The sequence below is a fragment of the Labrus bergylta genome, chromosome 21 (assembly GCF_963930695.1).
Source record: "Labrus bergylta chromosome 21, fLabBer1.1, whole genome shotgun sequence".
In the NCBI taxonomy this organism is placed as follows: domain Eukaryota; kingdom Metazoa; phylum Chordata; class Actinopteri; order Labriformes; family Labridae; genus Labrus; species Labrus bergylta.
In genome coordinates, this window is record NC_089215.1 from 9602743 (window position 1) to 9624793 (window position 22051).

The window sequence follows — 22051 nt, forward strand, 5'->3', positions numbered from 1 at the left end:
CCCCCCCCCCCCCCAGACCAGCACAGCAGTTGTACCCCTTCTCCACAGCCAAGTCCCTCCTTGACCCTGAAAATTGTAATTCAGCCATAGATCACAGCTGCTGAATATTAGGGCTTACAAAAGCAGTTAAATAAAATATGTTGAAATCGTCCAATCCCAGAGGCCACAGCAGAAATTCTAATCAGGTGAGAGAAAGGGGAAGGAGTCAGCAGGGGGATTATGGGTAAAGAGAATCGCCTGGATCTACCAGGCAAGAGTGAAGAGCTAACATACTGTAGAGGAGGGATTGAACCCGAATCATAGCAATCTTAACGCTTTTTCATGTGATAGGATTGAGGGTTTGTAGGATATGTGAGCTCTATCAAGATTGCAACACTGCTTAGTTTATAATTGAATTCTAAATAAAATGCACCATGTTAAATATATCCAGAAACACAACAAGTCATCAATAAATTACAACACAAATTCTATTTCTGTATTTTAAAGACATTTCTTGCACAGAATTTCAATAAATCCATGACATACTGTTATCTTTAATTAGTTCCAAAACCAACATTGCCTCTCTCTAAAGGTCTTTAAAGTTGGCAGCTTGTCGTAACCCGCAGTGTCAAGCAAACTATTTGCAAAATAATTGAGTCTCCGGGTATTAATACACTAATTTTATGCTAAACAGGCCAACAACACTTTTGGCCTATAGGCTTTTCTTTGACCGGCGTAGGAGGGGGTCAAAACATATTAATTATTCTGTTGGCATGCTTGTTAAAGTGAACCACAAAGGTTGCCCCAACTGAGGACCATTCATGAGACAATGCCGCATTAGATTATGAGATTGTATGTTATTTTTCCATAGAGTAGAGAACAAATAAATCTATTAGAAAGAGCTGGAGCAAATCCAAAGTGTACAGCACCTTAAATACATGCAAGGCTTCGTTTTTTTCTTTTTCTTTTCTTCTTATTGTTTAAAGGTTGAAATGCACCGCAATAAATGCTCCTGAAAGTAAAAGCGAATGCCACGCTTCATTGACACGATCAGAAAATCATCAACCTACCTCATTCACAAACATGCCATGTGAAAGTTTTCACGCCTTCTCTCTTCATTGTTCCCACCAGTGGGCAGCCTGGACTCAGCCACATGTAAAACAGCTGGACAGTCCAGAGAGGGGTGATTGATCGTGCTTCAATCCCTCAGCGGTTCTCCAGACAAGGAGACGCTCGATTACACTCTGGGATCAAAATGCTGAATTCACACACTCTCCTCCAGGGAGAGAGAGAGAAAAAATGTCCTGAGACCTTCGCCAGGCAAATTCTGCACACCACCCAGCAATCTGGTTTTTAGGACTTTGTGCTTTGTTTTTGGCAACCAAATATGCATCAACCTTCATTTTGCTGCGTCGGTACAAAACAACAGCAATGCACGCCAGTCTTATTCATTGCAGTAAAAACAAATGTAAATGAGCTTTTAGCTTCTGAAAACCCCTGCTAGGTGTGTTTACCAAGATAAAGGTAGAATGTGAATACTTCATATGTGTAGGAGCGGACTTCTTTCAATGAAGTCTAGTTTGAAGTTAAGGTAAACACAACAAAACTTTTTTTTTTGGATGTTCTGAGGAACAGCAGATTGTTAGCAATCATCTGGACCTTCCTTACAGTTCTAGTGAAGGCTATTTATGGGCACTATGGAAATCCGTACCTTGCCCAAGCAAGTTAGACCCCAAAAGTCCAGTTATTGTTGACTAATATGGGTGCTCCATATTGACTTCCTTGGCCCTGGCATTGTTGGAGGGGGTCGGTTTCAGCATAGTACAGTAGCTCATGCATGAGCACAAGCACTGGTACACAACATAGACATGTACTGTGGCCTAATCTATGCGACTGTAAAGGGTCGAAGTTGGTTCGATGCAGGGTCCAGTGTTCACTCAAAATTTGGGCAGACGCAAATATTCAGAGTCAGCTGGATAAAACCCACAAGAACTGGGAGGTCTTTGGGGATAATCTGCCTCCATTTAGTATTACGGCGTGATGACATAAGTACAAGAGGTAACTGTGCTCTGGCCTGGTTGGGCCCAGATCAATGTTTCCCCTTTTCCACCAAGGTGGTTCTAGGGTGAGTGCCTAATCTGCAATCAGTTCTTTGTGTTTCGACCACCAAAGTTTTATAAAAGTCTGTTTTAAGCTTCTTTCATACTCAGTGTTCGATTTGAAAATGTCATTGTGAATGACTTCTACACTAGAAAGGACTAGTAAGTCTATCAGCAGTAGAAGATCTGTTTGGCATACCAGCCTTTAAAGAATGATATGAAGATCCATGAAATATTTGACCAGACTTTGAAATTTGACTGTGAATTTCATCATGATGTTTTAAATTCAAAGTGAACATGAGATAGATCAAAGGCAATACATATAACCAAGTCAGATACTCTTTGGAACACAAAATACTGTGTGATTATTTCTTTTTGCTTAAGAAGGGGAATATTGATTAGACAAAATATCTGTCCCGTGATTTCGTTAGGCTTCAACTTTAACTTTAATTGTATTGTCCCTGAGGAAATATGATGTTTTGCTGTCAGGTTAAACAGAAGATGTATTGAAAATGAACTGCATTCCATGTTATACTAACCAGAATGAATTCCCAACAAATGAGAACACTTGTTTGCATAGCTTAAAACCTTGGATTTATCTGAGGGTTTTGTCAAGTACTGAGGAACACAGATGGGTTGATGCAGTCATTGTGAGAGCACTTCTGAAACTCGTAGAAATCATGCCAATGGACAAAATGTCTCTCTTGAGTGTAACAACATAAGATGCTTATTCAACCCAGTAACTGTTTGCGCCCATTGATATCAAATGTAATTGCCTTGTATGCTCAGTTGATGGCATTGGTTGAAGGACACAGCATTAAGAAAGGACATGATCTTACAGTTGCACAATGGGCCTTTCAATGGACACCCAAAGTGCTTATTAATGTAGAAATGCTTTCTCATTTGGTTGTCTTTATGTGAAAGCAGGACAATGGGATGGAGAAGGACGTTGGGGCGAGAAATTGTGTAACTAGGAACTTTTTGTTCCGAGTACCTGCCTTTCTGTAAAGAATGAAGGAAGGTCAGTTGCTGAACACTCATCTCTATTGGTCTGTAGTGCTGTGGCCTTGGGCTCATTTCTCTTACTGACTGGACGTTGCATTATTGTGTTCATTATGTTGGACCTTCTTTCAGGTAGCATCCTCTCTCCATTTTTTATTTGTGCTCTTTCCGATGTGCGTCTTCCTTTGTTATCAGAGGTGAAATTTAATCATATTAAAGGGGCTTTACATGTATAAATCGTTTTTTATCTCCCATTGAACGGTTAACTGATGTGAAAAAGTAGATGTTCACTGTCTATCTGTGTTGCCTGTATAAAAAGTTTCCCCGGGTCGTATTTTCTGCGAAAGCTCCAGGAAGTGACATTTTTGCAAACTAGAAAGATAATGGGTATTTTAACTTTCCAGTTTACCACAACTTGTAGTATTTCTGTCGGTTATGACAGCATTCAACATATTTAAGCCATACTGACATTTTCTATGGAGCCCTGGAGTTGACTTGGATTTCTTTCTTGAACATCTTTAGTTAAAGAAACGTATTTAGAGCCTTGTTGCTGTGACATCAAGCTCAGGGTGGGAACTGTAAATATTAATGGAGGATGTCTGGGTGATGTCACCCATCTGTTAATGCAGGGGGCTTTGGAGTCCCATCAACGGCTGTCTCCATGCTGGAAATGCTGTCTCAACCTAACTTTCAGTCAATGGGTGAATGGGTGAGTATGTGTCTTCCGGTGCTTCAGCAGTCAGCCTCAAGTGGACACTTGCCCTAAGGGCGCGGTCACACTGGCCATCCGTACCGTGCCCAAGCACGCTTCAACGCTAAAGTCCAGTTGGTTTGACCAGTGTGAGCGCTCCGTATCGTGCTCAGGCACGGTACACTTCCTTGGCTTTGGCACACTTCGGAGAGGTGTGCTTCCCTATGTGTTGTTCTCCGATGTGCGGCCGCAGACTTGTCTGTGGACTCGGCCGCGCGTCTATTTTATTTTTAAATGTATTTATTGCTGTGTCTGATTAAAATGGCTTAGCGGGGGACGCAATCGTGCTTGGGTACAGCACGGTACAGATGACCAGTGTGACCGCGCTCTTAATGAACTGCAGGATTTTGCACTTGTTGCCCTGTCTTACTGTAATGCTCCAGATTTGAATCATTTTAACCTTAAACATCTGCACAACTGTTTCCATGGGGGGGAGACAGCTCCCTCCAATGTTTAGAATTTGGACTGCAGTTCCAAATTCACACGCTGCTTTGAGCCCTATCCTCTCAAATGCTGACAATTTTCAAGTTTCAGTCTTCTTTCCTAGGATCTCAGACATTAAACCAGCTGCTGTCATTACCCGCTGTAGCTAAGCTATTTAACAATATCTTTATGCTGTATGTTCCTTCAAACTTTACTAAAGTAACTGATTCTGGCTTTAAAAGGAAACTTTGACCACGTCAGGTGTAACAACGCTTCTGTGAATTCTACATGATTGCTTTTGTTTTTTATCAGCACCTAAAGGCGGCAGTACTGAGAGACACAGTGCATTGTAGGTCTGTCCTCTGTGTGTCAGGAACGAGAAGGCCACTCGAATTCAGAAAGGGGAACACTTAGAAGGCAGCAAAATAGTGGCAGCCCCTGATAATGCACAACAGATCTATGTAAGAATGTGAGTTCAAGTTACTGGGATCTAATGATAGCTAGTTTGCTATACCCCTCATACCTGTTAAATAATGTTTTGGTGGCCTATATTCCAGGCAAAGCTGTACCTTTTTGTTCTCTCCAACAATTGAAGGCTTTTGAAAGCACCATTTGAAAAAAGCTCTCTTTGGAAAATCAAACATAATCTGCTAAAAACATCAAGCTCACATTTCAAGACTTTTTTTTTTTTTACATGCATGACATGTTGGTACAAATGCAAATAAATAGATAAGCTAACAAATAAATGCAATGCTACAACTTTTTGGAAATTATGCAGAGGTTAATCAGTGTTCATCGTTAATCCGAGGTACATTTCAGCGGATACAGTTCCTTGACTGAGCAAAGACAAAAGGACACATGGGTTCAGGTTTCTTCCAACTGTCAGGACGTCTCAGTAGGTGTCTGTCAGAGGTTTAACTCCACAGGTTAAGAGACACAGACTGATGGATGATGGATATCCACTAGAGAAGACACTAGCCAAAGAATGCCTGACACTTGGTCAAAGACAAGCTGAACATGAAGCTGGAGGCCATGGTCCAAAAGACTTGCTTCAAGGAACAAGAAATCAACATGGAAGAAGGGAATGATATGAACTTTCTGTAAAACAAGGGTAAACTTCTGTCTATTTCTTTTTTATATATATATAAAAATGTATTTGCTGAAATTACTAAATTATGGGTATGTCATTGAAGTACTTTCAGTGCAGTTAGATCCAGTGAATGAAGGAAATCCGTCACATTAAATTTGAAAATTAGTCTCTGGCTGTGATACATGTGTGGTGGACCAAATCTGTGATGTCAAAGGTGTTCTGTGTATTTTCATCACAGGTCGTCGCAGGACCTCATGATCCTGGGAGAACGTCGAGTTTTGTTTGACCGATCATTCCGCTCTGATCATCACCTCAATTTTGACTTTCTTTGAACTGTTGAGTCATTTTCTTCCTCCGTCACTAAGCATGGGTTATCTGACGGTCTAATTATGCCACAGATGGGTTTTAAGTACTAATTAGTGTGGTTCAAATCTTGTATACCTTGGTCATCTGTAAGAAGCACTGAGAGCTGAGAACAAACGTTGGTTTGTAATTAAACCTGTATCTTTTCCATCCATTGCATGCTGTGACCAACACCCCTATTTGATACTGGCCATGCCATTTCAGCACCATGGACAGATTCAGACTGAAGGTACCTCAAGTATCATTTTCCAAATTCATCATCAAAACTTTGCATACTCTGCTCTTTTAATCATTTCTATTATTTTCCATCAGGCTTAGAAAGTGATATGTGTTTGATTATAAATGTTCTTTGGACTGACCTCAGCCGTAACGCCAAAATGTTGTAGCCTGTAGATTGACAAGAATAGACACAGGTATCAAATCAACCAGAAAGTACACCAACTACAAGAACTCCATTATCATTGGGTAGCCAAAGTAAAGCAATGCCTCCTGGCCACACATGAAATAGTGTTTTACATGATGTGACGCACACTGGTATTCAGCCAGACAAGGTGGTGATGAAGCAGAGGCCCTCCTGGTTACAATACGTCTCCTTAAAAACAAAAATCCCTCAGCGCAGCTCCAGCTTCAAGCTGATGTGCTATAGGGAGCGGGGGTCATCGGTTCATCCGTCAGAGAGGCTCCTCGCTGATGGATGGCACTGAGAGCAACGCGCGCCCAATCCGCTCCAGCCCTAACCGCGAGAAAGGGCCTTCGCAGGCAGGGAAATAAATAAATAAACAGCAACATCAAAGGGATGTTCAAAAGAAAAACAAAGCCTGCACACGTTCGTTTGCAAACACACACACAAGCGCACATCGGCTCTCTCGCACACATCCGGCGAGAGAGAGAAAGGGGAGGCGGAGGGAAAAATACAAAGGACTGAAAGCATACACATAGTTTACTCTCCGATGACACTCAGCTTGAAGAAAATCTAGACAAAACAAGGCAGAGTGGCAAAAATTGGAGTGTTTGATGGTTTGATATTCTCGCTGAAAAGACTCAAAAATAAAGATCAGGCCAAAACTGTATACAGTTTCAGATTTTCTTTTAAAAACAACAAACACCCAAAATGGTCTTATCCTCAGATTCCGTATTGGGGAGAGGGCTACCTCTGTCAACAGGACACTTTGTGCACAGTGACCATCCATACAACACATCTATATGAAGTACACCAAACAGAATAATCCTCAGCTAAACTGCTGCTAAACTTGCAAAAATAAGTCGAAGAAACTATATCATTTTTTTACACCTGCAAAAAATGCAATGCATCTCTTACTGTGTTGCCAACAACGCAACATCTCTGTGCTCATCTTCTTGCACATATTTTATTTAGCTTATAAGCACATTCAGCAGAAAATGGCTCCTTGCTATACCGATGAGCCCCATTGCTAAGAATGTCTCACGCACTTGATAAAGTGAATATTAGCGTCTTAAGAAATGTGGTGGTAACTATTGCCCACTTATCTTGTGTTACGGCGAGATTATCAAATGAACACACCGGAAGTGCAGGCTGAAATATCATAATACCAGACCTACCTGTGAGCGGATATGTTGAATATTTTCCATTTTTCTTCCCACAAAAAAACACCTTAACCAACAATAAAAGAATCCTGCAAACAAGTGATCTTCGTGTTTTAGTTGTTTTGGGGGTATTTTTCCTTCACTAGACAGGACGGCTGAAGAGATACAGGAAAGTCCGGGAGGACAGAGCAGGGGGACGTCATGCAGTAACGGGCCGAGGTCAGTTTCGAACCCACGGCCGCTGGGACAAGAACTACAGCCTCCGTACATGGGGCGTGCGCCATGACCAATAGGCTGAATAAATAAAGACAAACTAATGGGACTAAGAGCTACATACTTTAGAAAGTATTCAGAATGGACTAACACGCTGTTTCTTTTGGCCCTTGTATAAATTACACATAAAAACATTTCCATTGTTCTCGCCAGTAAAGTCTGCCATGTGGTTGAAACCAGTGGGGATCAAGCTACAAGCCATGTCTATGTTAGTACCATCGTCTACCCGAACACTCACACAAAATCAAACAAATGTAAGAGCACCTTTTGTTCGAGTGCCTTTAATAATTTACTGGAGCATGTGACCAGTTAGTTTTCCCTTCATGTGTTTCTGGACAGATAATCCTCTGCTGGGATTGTAAAGGAGGACCATAAGGGCAAAATGGAGACAAAGACGAGCCTATGTGAGGTAACTTCATGCAATCTTAAAAAAATAAAAAGTTCAGACTAAATAACTTTTTACCTGTTTGAATCCCACAGGATCCAATCAAAAAAAAGTGCCTGTGCGTAATTGTGCAAGCTGAAGAATATTTTGAGTTAGTGAGAAACCTTCTTTGTATCTTCTTTGCATTAAATGAAAAACTTTCGTCATTTACATCTAACGGCAGTTATCTCGCATTCACTGTGTTCTTCTTTGTTTCATTTATCTGATTCCTGTGAACTGCAGCTAAATGTTATTGTTTTCATGATCGTTGTTATCGGCAAGCAGGAACCTCTGCAGACTGCGAGAGCTTTGGTTGGTTGGGGAGTCTTGCTTGCATGGCCTTGAGTTAGTCAGCATGGGCTCATCCCATGAAATATTGAGGAAGCTGAAGCTGGAAGGGCTGGGCTGGGGCCTCATGTTGGGGTGTGAATGTGTGTGTGTGTGTGTGTGTGTTTGTGTGTGCATGGTGGGGTTTGCCTGACGGTGGAAACTGTTGATGTTGTGTCAGCTCCCCGAAACCAAAACAAACTCCTTAGCCCCCCAGTGTACTCCTAAAATCAGAAAAGTGGATTGCAATATACCTTCCATTGAAAATATACCATTCTCTCTCTTGTTTGCTCACTCAGCTCTCTCCTTCTTTCTGTTTTGCACACACACACACACACACACACACACACACACACACAAGCGAGGCTAGGTTTAATCTCATCCTTATTCCCTTACCCTTAATCTTTGTTTCTTTGCATCTCCATTTCCCCATGCAAATCAGCTCCTCTCATCTTTCTTCTTTTTGCTCCCTCTCTTTTTCTCTGTTTTGCTGCAATCATCCAACAGAGCTGCTGTATGTATGTTTCTGCGAGTGTGTGTGTGTGTGTGTGTGTGTGTGTGTGTGTGTGTGTGTGTGTGTGTGTGTGTGTGTGTGTGTGTGTGTGTGTGTGTGTGTGTGTGTGTGTGTGTGTGTGTGTGTGTGTGTGTGTGTCTAGTCAGTCAGAGAGCTGAGCTACAGTACAGACAGTTTAGTACAGTTGAAAGAGCACATCAGACTTCTGCCCTGCTCTCTCTAAGGGCTGATAATATGGGCCCTTCTTACCTGTTAGGAGCTAGTGAGCCGCTTTCTCCTCCCTTTAAATGAACTTCAGAGGGGAGTCAGATTGACAGGAACACAGAGAGGGCTGCCCCGTTTGACTGGCGGTCCTGTCAAGGTGAACCCCAAGGTGCTCTTCGGGGCCCGGGCTGCTTTCCACAAGGCTGCCCTGCTGAGCTGATTGGCTCTTAATGGTACAGTAATGACCAAAACAAACCCTCTCGCACACAAATCCTTACCATTGTCTCATGGTACGGTGTGTTATCTCAAAAAAGATTCTAGAAACTCAAAGGTCTCAACTAGCTAATTTAGCAATTTAACATCAGTTGAGCCTCTCTATTAATCCTTGTTTCAAAGTCTGTGAGAAAATATGAGGCTGAGTTTAGCCGTTGTTTGAGAAACCATTAAGAGTGCGTGGTCTGGTTTTCCTCCCCTGACAGATTCTGCATAATAATAAAGGCGAGGGGAAGCCTCTCTTAAAGCCTCAGCACCTTAATAGCCTGTATGATGACACTTTATCTATAGTTTGTGCATATAATCACCAAACTAAAGGGGGCGACCCCAGGGCGTGGGTTCACCCGTTGACATTTGACATCTTTATAATTAACTGGGAAGGTCTAATCTCTGCCTTCAAATGACGCATGGCCACATTCCATTTAATATGCTTATAAGCACTATGTATTATTCAAATATGCAGATGAGGCTCCGTTAGAAAACAGACTTTTGACACAGGTTTTTCTCTCACGTCGTGGTGGGCTATGGGGGCCGCTAATGGACCTGCAGGGATCGAAGAGCAACAGCCCCTCTGAAATTTTCATTCCTTGAGAAAGACGACAAAGTTTTCTTCATTAACGTCTTTGCCTTTACGCTCCACTATAAAACCTAACAGTATTCTGTCAAAACAAGAGAGTTAACTCCATTTCAGAGAATACGATCATAACTCTTCTAAATGGTTTAAGATTAACTAAAAAAAATTGTGCTTAGTGATTCATTTTCAGTGTTACTAAATTTTGCAACACAATGATTTGTAGTATTTTTTACCAATTATTTCAATGCTTCAATTTAGGTAAAAGGCACTTTGACAACTGTATTAAAATCTGATTATTTCTGCTGCAAAAGCCAAAGTGCACATTTATCATGTCCTCATTAGTTAATATGAAACATCTCTAGGGCAGAGACAGCTTGTGTGGATTTTTTGTTTTTAAAGAGTTTTAATAGTTTTGGTCGGAGATGTTTGGAAGAGTTGGCCATCTTTAGACTGAGTGAACCAGGAGAGCTTTTTATGGATGCAAGCTCTAACAGGGCTGGAAGAAAGAAACTCTTATGTTCACTTTTGGCTTGAGTTACTTTTGAGAGGCTGGTGGTCGCTGGGTCAGAGGCTTCAGTGAGCCGGTAACCACTACACGAAGCCCTCAGTCCTCACTGGAGCTTTGCAGCAGCAGCAGCAGAGTCTCTCCACATTCACATCCTTATATCCTCTCACCTTAGGGAAGGAGTGAAGTCAGACTTATTAGAGCTGTGGGTGAAATGCTCTTCATTATTTCTTCTTGGCAGTTTCTTTCAATCCATATTCATGAATCATCAGTAAATTAGAAAATCAATATCACACTACTAATTATGTTTTGGTGGGGTTATACGGTCATATTATTTTGAAATCATTTATGCAACTACACCCATGTTTGCTGAATAAGAAAAAAACATCATAAAACTATTGTAATGAATCGTTTTTGATATAAGATCATTGGAAAGAGGAAATTCTTTAGATCTTTAAAGCACTTCATATATCATTTTGAACTTCACTCTACTGTGAAAAACAATATCTTAATGTGTTGAGTCACAGAAAATCTAAAAGACACTTTTAAACAAGCAACACTTGTTGTTAAACTAGTTAAAAACAACTTTTTCAATAATAACGTCACCTCTGTACATTTGTCCGCTCCAGCTACAGACCAACATCTGTAAGAAATTCTGTTTCTGTATCTCGCTGGTATTTACTGTTATTTGAACCTGATTCTTTTTTTTTAATTCATTAATTTCCCTAATATACTTTGAATCTGTTTCTGATCTTCTAGACTTCAAACTATACTTTTCTGTCAAGAGTGAGAGAGTCTGTTCTAATTTTTGAAGTCAGTGTAAATCACACCTTCCCTGCACTCTTAAATGTTCTCATTTTCTTCCACTCCTTGACGGAAGCTGGAAAAAAAACCATAAGAAAACATATAAACCAAAAAAAACAGAAACAAATAGCTGTGCTATTTACCCTCTGTTTTCAGGTTAATCCCCAGTTTGCTTTTCAGCTGTTGCAGGCATGATATCGAACGGCATCAAATCACTTTTTTTTGTTCCTTAAAGGTTGTAAACATTTGTAAATGAGTGCTTGCATGTGTTGAAGGCATATTAGGTTTTCTTCCTGATGTCCATTGGGGTTTATTGAGTGTGCTGTTGCTGATCCTGGGCCATGAATCCTTCCCTGCCCTCTCCTCCGCCTGGAGCCTGCCCCCAGCCTCTCCTCCACCTCCCACTGAGCTCCCTCTGTCTCAGGCTACCTCTCCAGCTCCTGTCTCATGTCCCTTTTAACTAAACTCTGGGCTTTTTATCTGCTCTATTCAAGCCTTTGTTGTCCAACCTTCTCGTATTTCTATATCTCTTTATGGGGCTTATTTGGTTGTCCTTTCACTTTGGCTTCACTTTATTGTTTCTTGAGGTGTGCGTCCTTCACAACTTTCACAGGTGTTTTAACCTTTCCTCTCCTGGTTAAACAGGTAGCTTTACCTCTTCCAATAAATAAAAAAGTCAACCTGCAACTAATTAAATGAACCTGCAACTATTATTGTGGCTTGGCGTGTAGAAATTGGTATGCAGTGTTTTTTTTTTTTTTTTTACAAATCTTGATTCAGGAAGTGCTTGCGTTTATCATGAAAGCAAAGAATGGAAGATGCTGCTTTTTCTCATATATTAGGCCTATTTCTCCTCAGGGAAGCCTGCCCTAGTCTATTGGTTTCACTGATAGGCTACATACTGATTTATATTCATTTTATGTATGTAGCCTAATATGGCCGTTACAATGAAAATGTTACTCCGATTCTCTACTGTACTCCTTACAATACTACTGTGATTCTATACTGTAGGGAATAACAATAATCTAACCTAAGTGGCTGTAAAATAGAGCATTTCGGTGAAAATCCCACTGTTATAAACATAGCCTACATTTCTTAAGAGCCGCAGCTACCCTTCAAGATGGCGGCCATGTTGGCATGTTGCTCCTGTGAACAGCAGCCCAGGCAACATCTACATGGGTAAAGATAGCTTACCTAATTTAGCTAAATTATAGGTTAAGCTATACATTACTTCGCTTTTATGCTAGCTATAGTTTAGCTAGGTAAGCTAGTTGGTAACAAGATGGTGATTGGCATTGAGCTAGTTTAGTAACATCTGTTGCTAGCTTAGGTAGCTTGTGACAGGATTTAAAGGGTCCCATATTATGCTTTTTCTGGTTTTATATGCCCTTTAGTGTGTTTTCCAAGTGTCCTGTGCATGTTTAGGCACATCTATGTGCAGAAATTCAAAGTCCGCAGAAACGCGGCTTCTCCTACGTCCTCCTGTTAGCTGTAGCATTAGCCGCATGTAACGCTCGGTTCTAGCCCCCCTCGATAAAAATTTGTCAGTGCGGCGTCATTGTCAGTGTGAGATCACTGATCTCAGCCCATTGGCTCGTTGTGGCTCAGCTCGTGCTGAGCAACTGACCAATAACGACAGAGCGGATCGGCAGACCAATCAGATCAGACTTGGCCCACGTGGGGTCTAACAGTGTGGGCTCAACAGAGTGTAGCTGACGGACTCAGAGCGTAGAGGGAGCAAGGAGGAGCAGTACATGAAAACAGAACTTTAGCTATTGTGAACGTACAAAAGTAGGTACATAGATTAAATATACGAACCACAAAAAGGGCATAATATGGGCTCTTTAATGAGTTAAGAATAACTTTTAGCTAACATTACTAGCTAGCTGGGTTGTGCTGTTTGAGTGCTCAAACCAGTTGTTCACCAGACTAACAGGCATGAGAGCGGTATCTTAAAAGCTGTGTAGTACTGCTCTAAATATCACGCTTCTATGTAGCCTATGTAAGTAAAACGCTTCATTAACATCATGGAAGTGCAAAATAATTTTATTTCCATGGTGTCTGTATTCATCTAGTTTATTTTTATATTAACACATTGGTTATGAATAATCTTTCCTTCATAATAAGGTAGCCTATTTGTAATATCACTGAATGTCATTACAAAAACCATGCAAAAGTCAATGTGCTGTAAAAGATGTGTGGGATAACAACATTTTGTGAATCTGTTACGAGTTCATGTCCACCAACAAGTCCTCTGTGCAAATTTGAAAGGCAGCAGTTTTGTTGGCAGCCATATTTGCTGAGTGATTTATCATTTTCTCACATCCACCTGTTGTTTTTCATGGGGCCTAATTAGAAGCTTACTGTGTGTGTCATAAAGTATGTCACTCACAGAAACGGTGGGGCACTTGTGTAGAATTCGATTTACCCAAAATAAACGAGGTAAGAAATATTTCCTGTCAGCTGTGTGAGGTGTTAGCAGCAGACAGCTTCGGCTATTTTGGCATCTTAGGACTCCACACTTTGGTGTTTTTTGGAGATCATTGTTAAAGTTTTGTATCACTTTTTAAAATCCTGCATTTAATAAGCAAAATACTTCCCTCTTTTCTGGCACTTTTGCTCAACTGTCTTCCCTTTTTCACCCACTTTCTGACCCCTCTTTTTTTGCTTTATCACATCTCGCTTACTCTCCCTCTCTCATTCTCTCCGTTTCTAGGCCCTGCAGATTGTCACTGTTATTTACCAAATATAGTCTGACAAAGAATAAGTGGGATTTTTTGCTGATTGAAGATCAAAGTGGCAAAGTCTCCTCCTCAAAGCCCGCCCCTTCTATTAGCCGCCCTTAAGAACAGAGGAAAACATCAATTTCTCGCACATCAATGGCGGCTTCATAATCAATTGAAAACGACACTTGTATGGGGATGCAAATCTTATCTTTGTCTTATTAGAGCTTTTAGAAGATGCATGTCGGGATTTAATGTTATGAAATAAAAGGGGGTCGCTTTTTTAAAATCTAAAGATGCAGAGGCGTTAGTAATGGTCGAAATCAAAGCCCAGAGACTGTGGTAATTACTGGAGGAGTTTGCCTATCCTTATTAATATTGATCAAATATTACTGTGATCTGATCTCTGGGCTTGTGATGAATTTGGAAGGTGGTTAACGAGCACAAGGATGAACATGGCACTCGTTTTCCCACTGCAACCACCACAAGAGTCCATTTTCTCCTTGTTGGGATTTCGACCTAGAAAGGGAGAAAAAAGAGGAAAACGCATCAGTGTTTGAGCTAAAGTTGTAAAATACTTACAGATCGTTTTTCTCCATTTTGCTTCTGCCTTGAGTCATAATGCACACTCACATTTTTTTGTGAGTGCTGGTAAAAGACAGTTGTGTTGAAGGGAATTCAAGGTTGCTTTTGCATTGACCTCATGATGATGCGCAGTGCTTTAAAATGGCCATAAATCACCCAATCTCCTCCCGGCGAGGGGGATCGCACAAAACACGCCGATTCATTTACTGACAATGCGGCGGATGATCACACAGTGTTAAAAGATCCTCATTTTGAAGTGTAAATAAGGCAGGCTCAAAAGTGTTGGCGGAGAGGGCACAGTTTCTGCACAATGTATTCCACTTCTTAGATATCTCCTCGTTCTAGTTAAGTGACTCTTAAGTGGCGACCAAAAGACATTATTCCATGCTGCGGAATAAGCATTTTGCATCTCATGCGGATCATAAAAGGTGAATCATTTGTGTTTATTTCATTAAAATTCATATATCAAAATCCTCCAGCTATGAACTCATAAACAAAAGAGTGAAGGCGCTTTGGAGCCACCCATGTGGAAAGCATTGATTGCTGCTCGCTTGAAGCCTTCAGGAGTCTATTGGACACAAAACTTGAGGCCAATTGATTTTTCTGCATTAATTTCTCAATTAGGATCCTTGAAGAGAACCATGAGGGCTGCAGCCAAAAAAACTCCAGTTGATGCTGAAGGGGTCTTAATGGTGAGTGTGTGTGATTTTGTGTGTGCGTGTGCAGTGTCTGTGTTCATGCTGTATCTCATACCTCTCATAACCCTGATTATAAACGATTTTGGGATCAATCTTTTTTAGGTAAAGGAATACCTGAGAGGTAATCAATATTCCAAACAACTATGCCCTTAAACTTCATAAACCCACATCCCTCCTTTAGAGTCAAACAAAAGGCTGATGGACCTCAAAGAGCAGCTGTGAGCGTACAGTGTGAGTCATATTGACAACAAAAAGCATTTCAACAAAGAGAGAAATTACAAGAACTAAATGTGTTGTTTGGTGTTGCCCTCGTTGCTTTTCACCATCTGCTTTATTAATATTTCACTATGAAAAAGAATAACTCGAGAATTAATTTTATGATTAGGACCATATTGAATATTGACATTTTAAACCTGAAATATTGGCTTTTGAAAGTCGTTATAGGTTCAAGATTAAGGTACATGAAATTGAACAAGGAGAGCTTTTTATGGATGCGATTTGAAAATGTAAACAATTCTAAATAGATTGTTTGTTTGCAAAATAATCTTACATTTTGACCACTGTGCATCTGAAACATTATGTAACTATATTTTAATCTTAAATACACAGCCTCTGAATAGGGAGAATGTAACCTCTTTTATTCCCACTCAGCACCCCAGAAATGGGTTCTAACAGTATTCAACCTTGTCAAACAGACTTTGATGCAGGACATAAGAAAGAGGGCAGGAGAGTGACCAAGTAAGAGGGCAGCCACGAGTCAAACTTAGACTGACTATTACTTTGTTGTCAATCAGTTAGTTTAACAAAATATCAATTCTTGCATGATGTAGCATTGAATCTTTGAACCTTCCTGCCTTCACCTCAACTAGTCTTTTTTTATATGATGCATCATTACAGATGAGATAAAATACTTCAAATTGTCCTTTTTTCAACGAATTACAACATAAAATTCAGCTTTAATTCAACAGTAATGGCAATCCAACACGTCAATGTGTTCATTTATCTAAATCTGTAAACGTAACCTCAATCGGTGTCTGGCTTGGATCATCCAAAAGGGCTTCCAAATCCCTCATTCCTTAAACAGACCCAGATGTTCCCGAAAGCCTCCAGGTTTGAGTTAAACACTGTCATCAATATGCTGCCATATCTGCACAAAAACATACATTTATTAAGATTCTATAGAGAGGCATTTATCTTGGTATGAGGTTTGAAATGGTATGAAATCTAAATGTCGTTACATTCCTGAACTTTGACTCTTCTTTATTCAAATATATATTTTCTATCCATTTTCATCTTCATAGTCTTTGACTCCTAACAAACTGAGTTTAGATGCATATATGGCCATACTTCACAGTCTGATGAATATTTGTATTTATTGGCGCTGCATACTATTTTCCTGTTGTCTTTGTTCGGAGACAGTGACAGAAAGGAGTGACTACAGAGCCACGAGCCTTTGCATCAACTATAACCTGCTCACAATTTAACCTTGGCTGATATTTACCTTTCTTCTGACTCGTATTGTTAAAAGAAACGCGGAATGATGTCTCATTAATGGGCTCATTTTCCATTCTGTTAATGAAAACATGGCCAAATGAACACAGCGTTGCTCTGATTTGCACTGAGGAAACTCATTTGACTCAAGGTCGCGGCTCCATTGTGTCGCTCGTTAATAAGTGTGCAAGAAGAGCGTTAAAGATGCAACTGTTTCTCTGGGCTGAAGCCTTTTTCCAATCATTTATAGCATTAAGAAAAGAAAAAAACAGCCGCTAATTCACAGCTGAGCAAGTGTCGACTTTTAATTTAAAAAAAATGTTTTGCTCTTTTTATGTTTGATATAATATTGTTAATTTTCCATTTTTTATGGTTGGGTTTTGTCTTCTGTATAAGATTATTAGATAAAGTGCTCAAATGTCCTTCACTGAACTAAAATGCCTCGACTATCTCGGAAAAATAGCCCGAAACCAGTGAATGCACTCCAGAATTCAAGAAGCACCTTTGTGAGTAGGAGTGACACGAAATATAATCTTTATATCGATATGATATGATTTCTTTCATTGAACAAAGTTGTATAAACGGCTCTGAATAAAATGAATGCACATGCCAATTTAGACTAAAAAAAAGCACAAAACAATTTGACAAAACACAGACAGTCGCACAAAGACAACCTGCCTCCATCGTGTGCATAATGACCCTTCATTCAGACCTCTGAAAGGTCAACTTGCCCTCGCTGTGATTTTAATTATGCCCACCATTGTCAGGAACGTGAAGAAGACCCTGTTCCTTCTTTTTCACTCTCACAATAAGGCCCCCTGCTTCCTGTTTGAGGAAGTAACTTCTGTGAGAAGCTCCTAGTCTCTTATGTGAATTACTCTGCCCCTTAAAGAGTCAAAGTATGTGATGAGTCCGGTACACAACACCATCATAGAAAAGGAGGGGTCCTATTTTGTTCCTGAAAACAAAGCAGGGTTCAACAGGAAGCTGCTTTTTTTTAAACACTTTTTCCCCCTGACTTTTGCTTTAGTGGTTCAGCATCTTAAACTCATCAGGATCTTGCATGAATGACTATAAGAGCTTATCTTATACGGGGGTTGTAATCTTAAGAAGAATTACCGGAGTTCGGTTCATACATCTATGATTATTTCCCCCAGTTTGATTATTAAGTCTGTCAGGGATTTTCTGTGGGATAAAATCAACATTACACTCCATCAACTTTGCATTTTGTTGCACATTAGTCCGCAGACAATCCAGTAGAAAACACACACCATCTTTTCTCCCAATCAAGAAATAAATAAGGGGCTTAAAAATCCCTTATGGTACCTTGTAAGAAATTGTGAAAATTCAACTCAAGCCATTAACCCACTGGCGTCTATACCATTGACCTTTAAGTAACATTTACCATCTAGCGGCGGCTTGGCTGTCCCCCCCCCCCCCACGCGAGATGCAGCCTTGATGGACAGCTGAACGTTATTTGTGCCCAGATCTGCGCCAGCAGAGTCCACACTGTCTGCAGGTTACCTCCTCTCTCAGGTGGATTCCGTGTTTAGAGAGTTCATGGCCTGCCCGGGGACCTTTGATTAATGACTATCGCGTCCGTTTCTGAAAAGCGCTTGGCTGTTTGTTTTGGAGGCGACGGGAGAGGTAGCCGTGGCCTGATTTGGTTCCCACGATGCTGTGTGGATGAGATCTGGAGACACTCAGCTGCTTGCTGCTTGAGTCCAAATACATACAATGATGGATAAAGGAGTGTGCATACATTAATCATGAGAATGACATGCAGACTCCTAGCGCAACTCTTTTCTGTGTAAAACAATAGGCTCTACTTCCTGAAATGCTATTGATTTAGAATTCTAAATCATAAACTGTTCATCTAATGAAAAGTTGGTTTTAATTGTCTAAGATTTAAAAGTCTTTGGCAGTTATTATGGATACTACACAAGTGTGGAGTCACGGGCCAATACTCACTCCCAATTTCTCTATTATTACTATACTATTTTTATTGTGATTTGGATTGTAAAAATCCAGACATTTTATTCATTTTAGGGGGGGGAATTGTTGAACATACACACGGCTCCTTTTCATTTCTGATGCGCTCTGGGAAAAGTAGTCCCTCTTATATTGTTGACTCGTAAGCAATAACACTCTGAATATCTCTGTGCTTCAGTGCTGACAATTCAAACAAATACTTATATAGAAGCCCTTTAAGCTTAGGTCAACACAACACTCTTTTTAAATTCAAGGACTTCAGAATACACTCCCTGCATACAAGGCGTTTATTTGTATTTATCACATGTATTGTCCTGTAGTGTTAAATGATTAGAACGCTAAGGGGGCAAAAAATCAGAAAGGCTCCTTTTCTACATGAACAAGAAGAGAAGAACAGGAAATATATATTTGTAGGACATATACAGCATGTATATTTAATGGTTTGTTTCCAAAGAAAACAACTTTTTCCTCAGTATTTTGTTTGTTTTGATGTGTAGAATTCAAAAGCCGATCGTGCAGAAGCAACAAATATCTCCTCAGAGCTTTTGTAAAGATTTCAGTAAAGAAACCTTGTGCATGTAGGAGAATGACATGCTGAATTTTTGCCCTGTTTAGTACGCTATTCAAGAAGACAAACATTAACACAAAAATACAAGCACAACCTCATAATACTTCTTGTCTGATTTGCTTTTACGATAAAGCATGAAACAGTCTTTTCATAATTAGGTGAATCAGACCTGGATTTCTCCATCCTGTCCATTCCAAGCACTGATGAGCACCATTAGTATACATGTAATTATGGCTAACCACAGTATTAACCCGCTGACAGAATTCATATGAGCTGCTCTGACATTAAATGCTAAAATACTTAGTAGCATCCTTTCCGAACAATAGAGAGAATAAGCACTCGTCTAAATGCGACTGAAGCTCAATGTTAAGTTTCATTTATTATCAAGCAAACAAAACTTCATCACTGGAATACATCAAACCACATGTTGCACTAAAACAAGCATGTTTTGTGCGGGGGGTGGGGGGGGGGGGGGGGAGAGAGAGAGAAAATGTCCAGCGGTAATATGTTAATCAGCAATGAGAGACCTTTTAGTTGGTATGGTTGGCAACACAGATGCATGATGGGTAATTAACTGTTTGCAAACACAGCCTATGTGCACTCACTGTTTGCTGCTGTTACCTCGGTAGAGATGAAACGATGAGGGCGCTCGCAGAAAAGTGTGTGTGGGTGGGGGCGGGGGGGGGGGGGGAATTTTGTAAAGAAGTTTGGTGCTCCGTTTTGGGATTTTGGAATTGTTTTATTTTAGTAGTTCTTTGTTTGACCAGGTATTTCTTCCTTTTGTTTTCTTTTACACACTGCATAGAAGACGAACATAGGTGCAAAAGAGAGTCAAAGCTAATCAAAATGACACAACTTTCAGAGAACATTGTGCTTTCCAAAACGACAAATAACAGATCCATTTAAGAAATGCTGTGATTTACAATGCATGTATTAGCTTTTTTTTAAGGTAGACTTTTATCTTTATACAGTACATGGACCTTAAGACCGCATACACGAGTGATCTTATTCAACTGCTTCTATAAAACGTTTCCTTCATTTATTTATTTTTTACATTTAAACAACACATCCTGCAAATTCAATACAACGTGCAAAGACATTCAGACGACTTAACATAGACGATAAGCACACACCCCTCTGTGGAAAAACTCTCATCACTCTGCTTAGCTAAACAAAACGTCTTGACTATTTCATTCACAACATTTAAGGAACCCATGTCTCCAGAATCATTTAAAACTATCTATAGCCAATAAAAGCATGCCTTATACAATACATATATGTAGCTGCATCCTTATGTTATGTATGTAAAGTAATGAACATTTCAAGATTAAGTTGAGTTATTCCATCATCACAATTTGTACCTGCCCTATAAAATAATATCATCATAACAGAATGAGTGTGAAATATTTGAACATAAAAGGCGAGACACATGTTGTGTATTTTTTTAACCGCCCAGGAATTACGATAAGTAGCACAAATAATAATCATACAGAACAATAAGAGAGCTGTGAGTAAAGAAACACAATGAGGTTTTGATATAGTATCATGTGTTATTGAAAGTGTAAAATGCTACAGAGACAGAACTATCCTTTGATGTTCTTGATTATTGCAGAGGTCACACTCAATCATTAGGGCAGCTGAAGACGGCAGAGATCGTCAGTCTTGTGATCACACACGCTGCTGATGCTCCCTCGGACTTCCTCCGCAGTCTGACACATGGATGTGTGTGGACGAGACAATCCCCTGCTGTACAGACACCACATCTGCATGAGGAGCAGAGGTGAGTGTGAAAAGCCCACGACGACAATATGAATAACAGCAACAAAAAAGCCCTGGCTATGCAGCCTATCATCATCTTATTAAAGGGTCCTGTAGATTAGAATCATCAGAGGCAGGTGTGCCCCCCCCCCCCCCACTCCATGGCAGGCTTGATAACACGCTGCCAGAGCCCCCCTCCTGGTACACTCTCAGGTACCTGCTGAGGCGATCCAGGGAGAGGCCAGCTTGGAGCTCCTCTGCTTTGGTCTGGCCGGTGTGGGGCTCCGTTTTTGGAGTGGCCCTGATCGGCGGGGTGCCTCTTCCTCTTCCACCGGCAGAGAACCAGAGACGTCGATCCCCTTTTCCCCCCGTCACACTGCTGCCTGTTCTGCAGCCAGCTCACACGCACACACACTACACACACACACACACACACACACACACACACACACACACACACACACACACTGCTCTCACCTCATCCAGATAAAGCACATCAGTGATCATGCAGCGGAATAGTCTGCTTTCATGGTGCTGCCTGGTGTAGATGCGTCTGTATGCAGCTTCACAAGCTTTTTACACTGTGCACATAATTCCTCATCACTGCTGCCTGACAAGAGCAGAAACAGATGAATTACTGTCATAATATTTGGTTTTATGCATCTAACCGCACGATGACATGAAACAATATTTTTTAATCAGCTATTCTGCGTCTCCGTTTGATCTTACACTGATTTATTTTGTGTGAAAGGAGCCAGCCGTGTTGCAACACAGTGTAAGTGTCACCTGCGTGTGTGTGTGTGTGTGTGTGTGTGTGTGTGTGTGTGTGTGTGTGTTTCAGCTCCGTTCACTCGTTGTTGTACATCTCATATTCATTGTTGATTTTGTGATTCCTGCATCAAATATCGTCTGTGATAGAAAGTGCATTTCCTGAGCTGATGAGATAAGGGGGACTGAATGAGGGGTGCTGAGCTCATCATGACAAATACACACACACACACACACACACACGCACACACACGCGCACACACACACACACACACACACACACACACACACTCATGCAGG

At 40.6% G+C, this 22051-nt stretch overlaps 1 long non-coding RNA gene across 1 annotated transcript; it reads left to right on the plus strand.

Moving 5' to 3' along the window:
• Nucleotides 1-1504: 1504 nt before the first annotated feature.
• On the plus strand, nucleotides 1505-20952 carry LOC114921200 (uncharacterized). Its single transcript, XR_010664921.1, has 3 exons — nucleotides 1505-7952; nucleotides 15101-15168; nucleotides 20838-20952. It is a non-coding gene; the product is annotated as an uncharacterized lncRNA (long non-coding RNA).
• Nucleotides 20953-22051: the final 1099 nt, after the last annotated feature.